This window comes from Labrus bergylta, chromosome 15 (genome assembly GCF_963930695.1).
Source record: "Labrus bergylta chromosome 15, fLabBer1.1, whole genome shotgun sequence".
NCBI classification, from domain to species: domain Eukaryota; kingdom Metazoa; phylum Chordata; class Actinopteri; order Labriformes; family Labridae; genus Labrus; species Labrus bergylta.
The window spans coordinates 27,609,468-27,620,478 of NC_089209.1; positions in this window are offsets into that span (position 1 = coordinate 27,609,468).

The following is an 11,011-nucleotide window of genomic DNA, read 5'->3' on the forward strand; positions in this document are numbered from 1 at the left end:
ATTCTTTCCCGTGTTTATATTAGTGTTATTTAGTTGCCTGTTAGTTACAAGGTTTGCTAACTGTGTTGCTCTCTGCACGAGGAGGATAGTTTGATGTCCGTGCTTCACAATAAAAGCATTGTAGTATTTTTATAGGGGAATGATTGTATGACTGTTAAGCCTTAGTTAGCCTTTCTCTGTGTAATACTTAGGTTAAAGGAGCTTACCTTTATTTATTTACATATTATAACCTATTACATTACTGTATAGTGTTTTTTATGTTACTATAGAGGTAAGATGAAGCATTCAGATTTGTGTTCCTTAAGTATATATTATGCTATTCTTTTTCTTATAGAAAACCACAACAAGACCTCTGTCATATTGCATGGCCACTGAGATGCCTGTATTTTGTTTCAAGATGAGGAAGAAGTTAACAGCCATTCAACCAAATCTGCGCTCCCTTTATTCATATACTGGAATAAGGCCTAAAGTGGTGTTCTGGCCGACACACCTGAGTGAATCCAGTGAAAAGCAACAAACTAGTGTCACAACTGAGTTTAGTTTTATTATCTTCATCACATTAGGTATTCATGAAAGAGCTGGGTCTTTAGCTTTTTCTTAAAGGTGCAGTTTGGTAGTTCTTTCCACCATCGACAGAGGAGAAGAGTCTTGTTAGTGTCTTATGCTGCCTTCATGTGGTGTTGGACACATTGGAAAAAAACAAGTTTACGAGTTTCTGAGTTGTAAAATGCACATGAACACCTGCTCAAGTCGGAACAACAACTCGGAAACTCGGAAAATAATTTGGTGCCCCACTTCCCGACTTGATGTCAGAAACGTCATCAAATGAAGGGCAAAATATGTTTTGTTAATGTTAACATACTTTTTATTAACTCATGTATTGCACATCAACTTTTTGCTCAAATAGAACTTGTAACAGTTACATTTCACTGATCTTCTTCGTAGCATCAACGCTGTTTATTGCTGATGTTACAACATTCCGACTTTCTGAACTGAAATCACGTGAACACACTGAAGTAAGAAGAACGACTTCCCAGCTCGGAAACTTGGACCACCCGAGCAGCACAGGAATGTAGTGTTAGGACCCTGTAGTGAAGGTTGGATCAGACGCCTTTCATTGGCAGAGCGTCGTGGGGGGGAGAGAGTGTAGACCTGTATGAGAGAGTTAAAGTAAGGAGGAGATGTTTTTGTTGCTGTTTTGTAAGCGAGCAGCAGAGTTTTAAATTTGATGTGAGCAGTAACTGGGAGCTGGAGAGGAGAAGGAGATGAACAGCGGAGTGACATGTGCTCTTTTAGGAAGGTTGAAGACCAGTCGTGCTGCTTCATTTTGTATCATCTGCAGGGGTTTGATAGTGCATGTAGGAAGACCTGCCAGTAGAGAGTTGCAATAATCGATGCATGATATCACAAGAGCCTGTACCAGGAGCTGTGTAGCATGTTCTGACAGGTAAAGTCTGATCTTCCTGATGTTGTACAGGGCAAATCGACATGACCGGGAAATCGAGCCCTCTTAAACCTTAAATGTTAGCTGGTCATCAATCATCACCCAGGTTCCAGGCAGACTTTGTGGGCATGAGTTTGGTTGTTTAGATGATTTAACAGCCTTTTTTTGGTTTGTCTCAGTACAATGCAACTTTAGACTGAGTTACCACCAAGTTTTCTTGACAAAGTTTGATTTCTCTCCAAAAATTATACTTTTAAAAGGTTGTTCTGCAGTGCTCTGAAACACGTTACTTACTCCATCACTCACTCAACAGCCCTTTCTAGGCAAAAGATCTGAACGATACTTTGACAATGTGTCTAGCGCTGGTGTACATTTCTGTATAACTTGGTATTTTCTGTTTTAAACATAGTCTAGACAGTGTTTGTGTCTAGACTATGTTCTTACTTAATCAAACTTAATTCGAAGAAGGGCAGAAGGTCATACAGAGGTTTTCTTGTGAAAAAGGAAGTTCATGCAGAGGTAACATTTTGTGCCCAGTGGCCTCTGTCATTGAGATTTTCTTTAATTTGTATTCTGACTGCAGGATTCTTATTAAGGGTTAAAGGTTTTCAGTGAAATCAACCTGGACCTGATCTGACTGTGGTCGCTCTGCATCAGGATCTGCTGAACTCCTTTTCTTTACCAAAGAGACTTTAGACACTCCACACAAAATAACACAAGTAGATGAAAGTCTACATCAGTTTATTTATTACAAGGTTACACATGAGCTGTCTGAAGAACTTGTGCTACCCAACACAGAGGCCTCCAAGGAAACAGAGTGACAGAAAGAAGAGAAGATATCAGGAGAGAAGAAGGATCCTTACACTGTAACTGTTTCATATAAACCCTTTACATTCAAACGTCACAGCAAAAAAGTAGAGAGATTTCTGTAAACAGAATTGTCTTATATCCCTTTATAACAGCAGTTATACATCTGTTAGTCAATACATACTTATGAATACACATTAGTGATGTTGTTAACTTGGATTTTGGATCCTTTGGATCAGTTTTACCATTGTACAGGATTAGCATTTCTCTCCAGTGTGAATCATCATGTGTTTGGTCAGACTTGTCTTAGAAGTAAAACTTTTACCGCACTCAGAGCAGCTGAAGGGTTTCTCCCCTCTGTGATTTGCAATGTGATATGTCAAACTAGACTGAAGGGTAAATGTTTTCTCATATTCAGAGCAGCTGAAGGGTTTCTCTCCAGTGTGAATCATGTGTTTGGTCAGACTTCTCTTAGAACCACATCTTTTACCACACTGAGAGCAGCAGAAGGGGTTCTCTCCTCAGTAAAGAGCCCATATTATGCCCTTTTTGGGGTTCGTATATTTAATCTATGTACCTACTTTTGTACGTTCACAATAGCTAAAGTTCGAAAAAAAGTGTCTGTTTTCATGTACTGCTCCTCCTTGTTCCCTCTACGCTCTGAGTCCGTCAGCTGCACTCTGTTGAGCCCACACTGTTAGACCCCACGTGGGCCAAGTCTGCTCTGATTGGTCTGCCGATCCGCTCTGTCGTTATTAGTCAGTTGCTCAGCACGGTTCTCGGAAATGTCCCACCTCTTTTACCATATTGGGAATGCAGCCACTGGCCTCCGTCCGAGGGGAGCCAGTGGTTAGCACCTTAGCACTACTGTGCTACCGCAGGCTACAGCATATCGTGGGCGTGCTACAGAAGTTAACGGGCCTGCAACATGAGCTGCTGGGCTTGCCACAATGAGCCAATGGGCTTAGATCAGTGATCTCACACTGACAATGACGTCGGACTGACACATTTTTATCGAGGGGGGCTAGAACCGAGTGTTACATGCAGCTAATGCTACAGCTAACAGGAGGACGTAGGAGAAATCGCGTTTCCGCGGACTTTGAATTTTTGCACATAGATGTGCCTAAACATGCACAGGACACTTGGAAAACACACTAAAGAGCATATAAAACCAGAAAAAGCATAATATGGGACCTTTAAGGGTAAATATTTTCTCCCACTCAAAGCAGCTGAATGCTTTCTCCCCAGTGTGTACTTTATTGTGTCTCTTCAGAGTCCCCTTTTCTCTAAATCGTGTTCCACATTCAGAACAGCTGAAGGGTTTCTCTCCCATATGAACTAACATGTGACTGGTCAGATGCTCTTTTCGGGGAAATCCTTTACTGCACTCCGAGCACCTATGTGCTATCTTACCAGTCTTACGTTTCAAGTTTAATTCTGACAGATCTTCTCTTGTCTCTTGCCAATCATCACTGTCATCAGTCTCAGGTTCATCAGAGTCTTCAGTCTCGACCTCAGTCTCTGGTTGTAAACGTCTCTGGATCTGAGTACCTCTCTGGTTCTGCTCCTCCACAGTCCTCTCCATCAACTCCTGTTTCCATCTGTTCAGTTTGTCTCTGATGAAGCTGTGAGGACTGAGGTTTCTCTTCTTCATCTTCACTCTTCACAGAGACAGGAGTGAAGGGGAACTTGATGGTATCAGCCTCCTCCAGTCCTTGAAGCTGTTCTTCCTCCTGACTGATCCACAGTTCCTCATGTTCTTCTTTAATGTGTTGGGACTTAGTGTCCTCCTGGTCCAGAATGTGGCTCCACTCCTGCTGCTCAGGTGGAAGCTCTTCTTTACTCACCAACAGCTGCTGGACATCTGCAGGACACAGTAAACAAACATTAACGGTACTTAGACTGATTTTTTTATATTAATAAGGGCTGCCAAATGATTTAATCTTTAATGAAAATCAATAGTTAATTGGAATTGATCAGATTTTAATCATGTTTGGAATTCACTTATTTTGCATTTAAAAATGGTTTTAATGCTTTTATTTTGTAATTTTGTCTGAGGCCTAGGTTACTTTTTTTAGGATACAAACCTACCTGTATTGTGAAAGAAAATAAGGAACTTGTTGTAGACTGAAGATACTGTATTAACTTAACCACAGAAAAAAAGGGTTAGTAAATTAAACCAGCCGAAGAGGTTGTGTAAAAAAAGTGAGGGCTCCGGTAGCCTAAGGCTGTGAGGACTGAGGTTTCTCCTCATCATCATTAAGTCCTGGAGAGCGGGCAGCCCGGGTTCAAATCCGACCTGTGGCTCCTTTCCCACAAGTCATTCCCCACTCTCTCTCCTTGGTTTCTCATTCTGTCCTCTCTCTAAAATAAAGGCATACAAAAGCCAATAAATATATCAACAAAAAGTGAAATGTTTGATGTTACTACACTGTTCTTTTCCATCACTGCAGCTACTGACAAACTTAATCTCACTGTGATTAACGCATTAACGTTTACAGCCCTACTTTTAATATTTTAATTGACATGCTCAAGAACAGCATGGTAAGTTAATGCTACATTTATATCCTGTCCTGTGAACTTGTTGCTATGGATGATGTCATTTTAATTCTGTTGAAGAAAATGAATGGATTATCTGTTACGATAGTTGGGAGAGAGATTGCTGTTGGGCGAGCTGAGCTACAGTGAAGCTGGCACACTGCGCTGTCAATGAGGTTGAAACAGTGTGCTTTCAAATGAATTTAGAGACTATCAGCCCCACATGAACCTCCTGACCTTTCTACCTTAGTTCCTAGGATTTTTCTATGTCAATTTGAAATGCTTCTATGGCTATGAAATGAGTAGTAACTCTCTGAGCAAAAGCAGTGTCAGTCACAGTGGATGAGATCAATGAAGGAAAGATGGACATCCTTCACAAGTTGTCTGGCTTTTACCTGGGTGAAAGTTGACTTCCTGTCTTTCACTTGTTGTTCCCTGTCAACAGAACCCTCTGCCCTGCATAGATCCATCTGATGTTGAGTTAAGTAACATGACATGCCGCAAGTTTAACAAGCAAGGACGGATTGTGCATGAATTTAGATTTGTGTTTTTTTATTAAAATAAGTAATAACTGTACTATAACATTTTGTAGTGTCATCAAACTGAAGCATACATAAAGTATCTTCTCTTGGTTAAACTACAACACAGTAGCGTATTTTTCCTAATACTGAAAGCACATTTTATCAACCTAAGCGTTGTAGTATAACCAAGAGGATATGATATATGTGTGCTGAGTTTGATGATACTACAACATGTTATAGTACAGTTATCAGGAATACTGCTAATCCACCACAATGTAATTCACAATGTTTCACCACGTCTAATCTCAGATCAAAGGCTGACTAACCCAAGCTCAGCTGTCTGAAGTAACACTGAAACAGTCGATGACAGGATCAGACTCTTGATTCTTTGACTGTGAAGAAGCTACACATGGTGTTCGGTCTGATTGAATAAAAAAACTGCACACAGATCATTAATGTTTCAAAAGACAGTGAGAGAGAAAATGTTGTTCTTCAGTCTTTATGAAAGCAGGAGGGTTAAAACACAAGAAGCAGTTATCTCACTACAGACTATGAGCTGAATACAAACATAAGAAAGAAGGTAATAAATCAGAAGTCCGTGGCACACTGAAGATAACTTTACTATATTTTTATCGTGTGCCAACAACATGCTTTGCCTGTAGCTTCCTCAGGTTCGCCCAGCACAATCACAGGGCATACATAAATACAAATGGTCACATGACCAATCATCACAACAAACATTAAACAGGGTCTCAGCCTCAAATGAAAACCTTAATGTGCAAACTTAATATATTTTTCAGTTATATCATGATGTACATCGTGTGAGAAAAACAATTTTTCATAGTGCAGCAACAATTTCACATAAAAATTCAAAGCATAAATATATTTAGAAGAGTTATAAGACGACTATCAATTTATGTCAAGTTTAAATCTAGTGGTCAGTGTCTTTTCCTATGTCTAACTGAAAATATGACTTTAATGCAAAAACTATAGTGGAGGTCAATACTGTACCTGTCCCTCTCCAGCTTAACAGGAAGGGGGGAGTGAGAACCTAGAGACTAAATTCTCCCTATGAGTCCTCATTACCTGTAAAAGGAGACAGGATATAATAAATAGCCACACAAAAACAGCTTAAGTCCTGTGCTTCATTGAGTTCATGTGGTTCAATTGTGTTCAGTTCGTAAATCCAAAATTCCTCCCTTCTTAAAAGTTTGTCAATCAAATTGCCCCCTCTAGGTTTAGGCCTCATTCTTTCAATGCCAATGAATTGGAGGGAAGTAGCAGACCCATGGGTTTTCTCCTTATAGTGCCTAGCAATGGCAGAATCCATATTTCCATTTCTGATGACAGCCTTAATTAGATTCTTCGTTTTAAGTTTCGCTTGGTTACTTTTATTGGTAAATGTAAGAAAGAAGGTGTTACCTGCTCTCTGTGATCATCTGAGTGTTTAGATTGTGTCTAATATTCACAGTCCATGAGGAAAACACTGGTAAGAAGACCACTGACACCTGACAATGAACTGACACAGAAGGGAAGTAACACAGTGGCCCATTCAGTATAGAGCGCAGACTTTTCTGTAGGGGGTGTCAGTAGACTGAACCCTTGTGGTTATTCAGTGGGCATTTTTGGGTCCATCTCAGTATACTGAACATTTCAGCATGGATACTTACTTACTAACACCAACAATGCCATGCGAAATGAAATGTAAAATTTCACTTCACATGCGCCTCCAAATCAAAACAAAAAAGGATGGAAAAAAATAAAATATATGATCAGTTGTGGCCGTTTTGGTTAATGAGCCTTTCAAATGTTAAGTTATTAGGTTTTCTTACATGCAATGTGGAGTTTTGTATTATTTTCTGAGCCATTGTGCATTTGACATCTGAGTTTGAGTATCAATAACATGAGGCGGGCTAATGACACCACTTCCACCCTGAATGAATCAGACTAAGTAGGAACAAATAACTGCTCTAACAGTATGCAGCACAGATAGTAGGGACTGTCTACTGGCAGATTCTGTAGGCACTTAACAATTTGGATTCACCAACGGGCTAAACAGACAGGGTAATCCAACACAGGTGAGACTAACAAGACACAGGTGAGGACAATCAGAACTGGAAGCAAACACACAGAGGCAGGGAGAAAGACAAGGAACACTGGGGACAACAACTATAAAAAAACAGGACACACTAAAGACACACAGAGAACTCAATAATTTATCAATACACACTAGAACAGAGAAACACAAGAATAAGAACTACAAAATAAAACAGGAAACACTAAAGACTTAACTAGGATACATTAAACAAACACACAAAGAAAACAAGCAACACCAGGGAAGAATGAGAACTAAAAAGAATATCTACTCTGAAAATACAAAACTAAACAAGACCAAATCATGATATTTTCAGTCTTACCCTGTATTAAAATCTGAGGAAATGTATTTTGTTCTTTAGACAGACTCAAAGGATAGAAATGAAATATGTGATTGGATAGCTTTCTGTGTTCACACACTCAACATTGTGCTCCATCAGTCAGAGATTGCAACTGTCTGAATATTGTTGTTTTACCTCATAGCTCCACCAGGTGGTGCCTCTGTTACATTTTGAGTCTGTGATAGAAAGAGTTGTTGATTTCCCATTCTAATTAAACTCCTCAATTTCCAGAATAAAGTGAAAATTCTTCGCCTTGCCAAAGAAAAGATGGAACTGCTCTACAAGGGAACTCATACATATATCCGAACTACAGTGCCGAGCTGCTGAAGAGGCGCTGCAGCTTTGATACAGTAAAGAAAAAGCTCCATGAACTTAACTCCAAGTTCTCCCTTCGTTATCCGTTCACACTTTTTCACTGTCCCAAAGAAGCTGAGGCTACCTTCATCTCATCTCCCAAGTTTGCCAATATAACGTGGATATGCAGAGGTGATTTTCTCTCATCTTCTTTAACTTTCTTCATCCAGTTGTTTTCCTGAAGAGGATCTCCATATAAGCGGCTTTGGGTACCCTGTGCGCTTGGACCGCTCTCCTCTCATTACAAACAAATCAACCGGGGGCGGAGCATGTTTTTATATTAATGAGAGGTACTGTAACACAGTGGTAGTCCGCGAGGAAATATGTACACCTGATCTGGTGCTGCTCTCTATCTCACTTTGTTCCTTTTACCTGCAGAGAGAGTTTCCTCAGCTCTTCTTTACGGTGGTCTACATTCACCCACGGGAAAACATCTCATAGGTCACGCAGCTGAACTAGACTCTTTCTGTCCTGGTGCTCCTAAATTAATTCAAGAAAAAACATATTTTTATTACGTGTAGTAATGAGTAAAAGAAAGAAATTAACAGAGAAGGAAAAATTGAGATTAGGAAGGAAAAAGATTGTATAAGGATAAAGTAGAATGTAAGTATAGCAGTGGTGATCTGCAATCAGCTTGGAGAGGAATCAAGTCCATGTCCTCTTTAGTGACAGTGACAAGAAACCTGTTTTTGGTGTTAGGAGAGTAGGTAAGAGATTTGTCTTTTAGTGCTTTTCTTTTGAGATAGGTAAGATTAGGGTGTTGCCTAACCCCCAATTCACACATACTCCGTGTGCGCTGCGGTCCGTCAGCGCCGTGCACTACGTTGTACTTAACTTCCAGTCTATCATTGTGTTCACACGGCGCGCTGCGGTCCGTCTCCGGCGCGAGCCACCCATGGCACTGCGCTGCGCTCAAATACGCAGCGAGTCTATTTTCACCGGAGTACTCTGCAGGCACGCGTCAAGCTGGACAGAATATGACAGCCCGGACAGGAAGTCAGACAAGGAAACACACAGAGCATCCGGTCAATTTCAAAATAAAACACAATATACATCGATCGTATTGTTCATCACTTTATCAACATTATGTCAAAACAGGAACTGAATTAACAACAATTCATCCTCAGAAAGACAAAGCAACATGTTGTTTGCATGTTTTTCTCTTTATTCCCGCGGGATCTTGTAGTTCTCCTGTGATGTGTCATGGGTGCGCTCCGCTGAGCTGACGTCCTAGAAAAGGATCCAGTGTGAATGGGCGCGAGCCGTCCGACGGAGCAAAACCGTGGCGCTGACAGACCGCGGCGCGCACGGAGTATGTGTGAATTGGGGGTTAGTCCTTTTGTTTATTGTTTTAGGGCCATTATTTCTCCAAAAAATAAATTTCTGTGGTAATCTGAAGTGACCTGGGCTTCTGGCTTTCTTGGGAGTGGGAAGAGTGGGGGCCACTTATTATGTTGTGTCTTGGTTCCCTTAGACCAGGTACATAACAATCTTCCAGATGTCATTGGACTGTAATTTTATTCCTGCTATCTAGAAATCTTCCACAGTGGTGCCTATTCCAAAGATCAGTAGTCTGAGGTAAGTGATTTTAGACTTGTTGCACTTACCTCATTAATTATGAAGACCTTTGAAAAAATTGTACAGAACCTTGTTCTCTCAACAATGGAGGGTAAACTTGATCCACTTCAGTTTGCCTACCAGACAGGGAGAGGTGTGAAAGATGCAAAACCTTTGATCTTGAATATTGTACAAACCTTTAGATAAGACACAAGCTCATGCTCGGCCCTTGTTTGCTGATTTTTCTTCAGCTTTTAATACCATGCAGTCTCACCTTTAAGAGAAAGAATGATCTGTGATTTTAAACTGCCTCATCAGCTTGTTCTGTGGATTATGAACTTTCTGACTGACAGAACTCAGAGGGTGTCTATGAATGACCATTTATCAGACTCCCTAAACATCTCCTCATCTTTCCCCCCCTTCACCACGTATACTGATGCTTACAGGAGCTCTCAGGAGGGCAGACACCTGGTCACATTTTCTGATGACACAGCCTTGTTGTCTCTCCTCCAGGGTCCAGAGTAAGACCATGGGACAGCTCTCCCTGATTTTATTTAGCGGTGTGACGATAACTTTTTAGAATTAAATGTTCCAAAAAACAAAGAACTCGTCTTTGATTTTAGACGTAAGAAGGAGGCAGCCACAGAGTGCATCATCCATAGTAAAAATGTGAAGATTGTAAGGTCATAGAAATACTTGGGCACGTATTTGGACGACCAACTCAAATTTGATGTCAACACTGAGGATATCGTCAAGAGGGGGCAACAGAGGATTCACCTTTTAAGGAAACTGAACTCTTTCTCAGTCAGTCCTGTTATATTTTGTTGTTTTCATCAGTCTTTTATTGAGAGCCTCCTTTGTTTTTCTTTTATCTGTTAGGTTTACAAGCTCTTAGTTAAAGACAGAAACAGTCTAACAGGAATTGTTAAAATCTGTTCAAAGATAATCGGAGTGAAACAGAGAGATTTAAAACTCTTTTTGTAACCAGCAGATCCTCAGGAAGGCCGAGAGTATTTTAGCTTCTTCTGGTCATGCACTCTTCAGTGAATTTTGTCTAATGCCATCACGTCGACGTTATGTTTTACCTGCCTGTTAAACTAACTGCTACTCAATTACTTATTCATCCCCTCTGCGATCAGATTACTGAATGCTCCTTAGGTTAATGATTTCATCTTTCTAGTGCCTCAGATATTTTATTTGACTAATCGTTCTAGTGTTTTTATTTCTTATTCAGTCTGACTGACCTCTAATCAGCCTGTCTAATATTAGTGTCTCCTTTAGGTCTTATCTGTGTTTTAACTCCTTGTGTAATCTGTTGTTTGTGCGTCAACTTGTCTCTCCACACTACTTGCCCC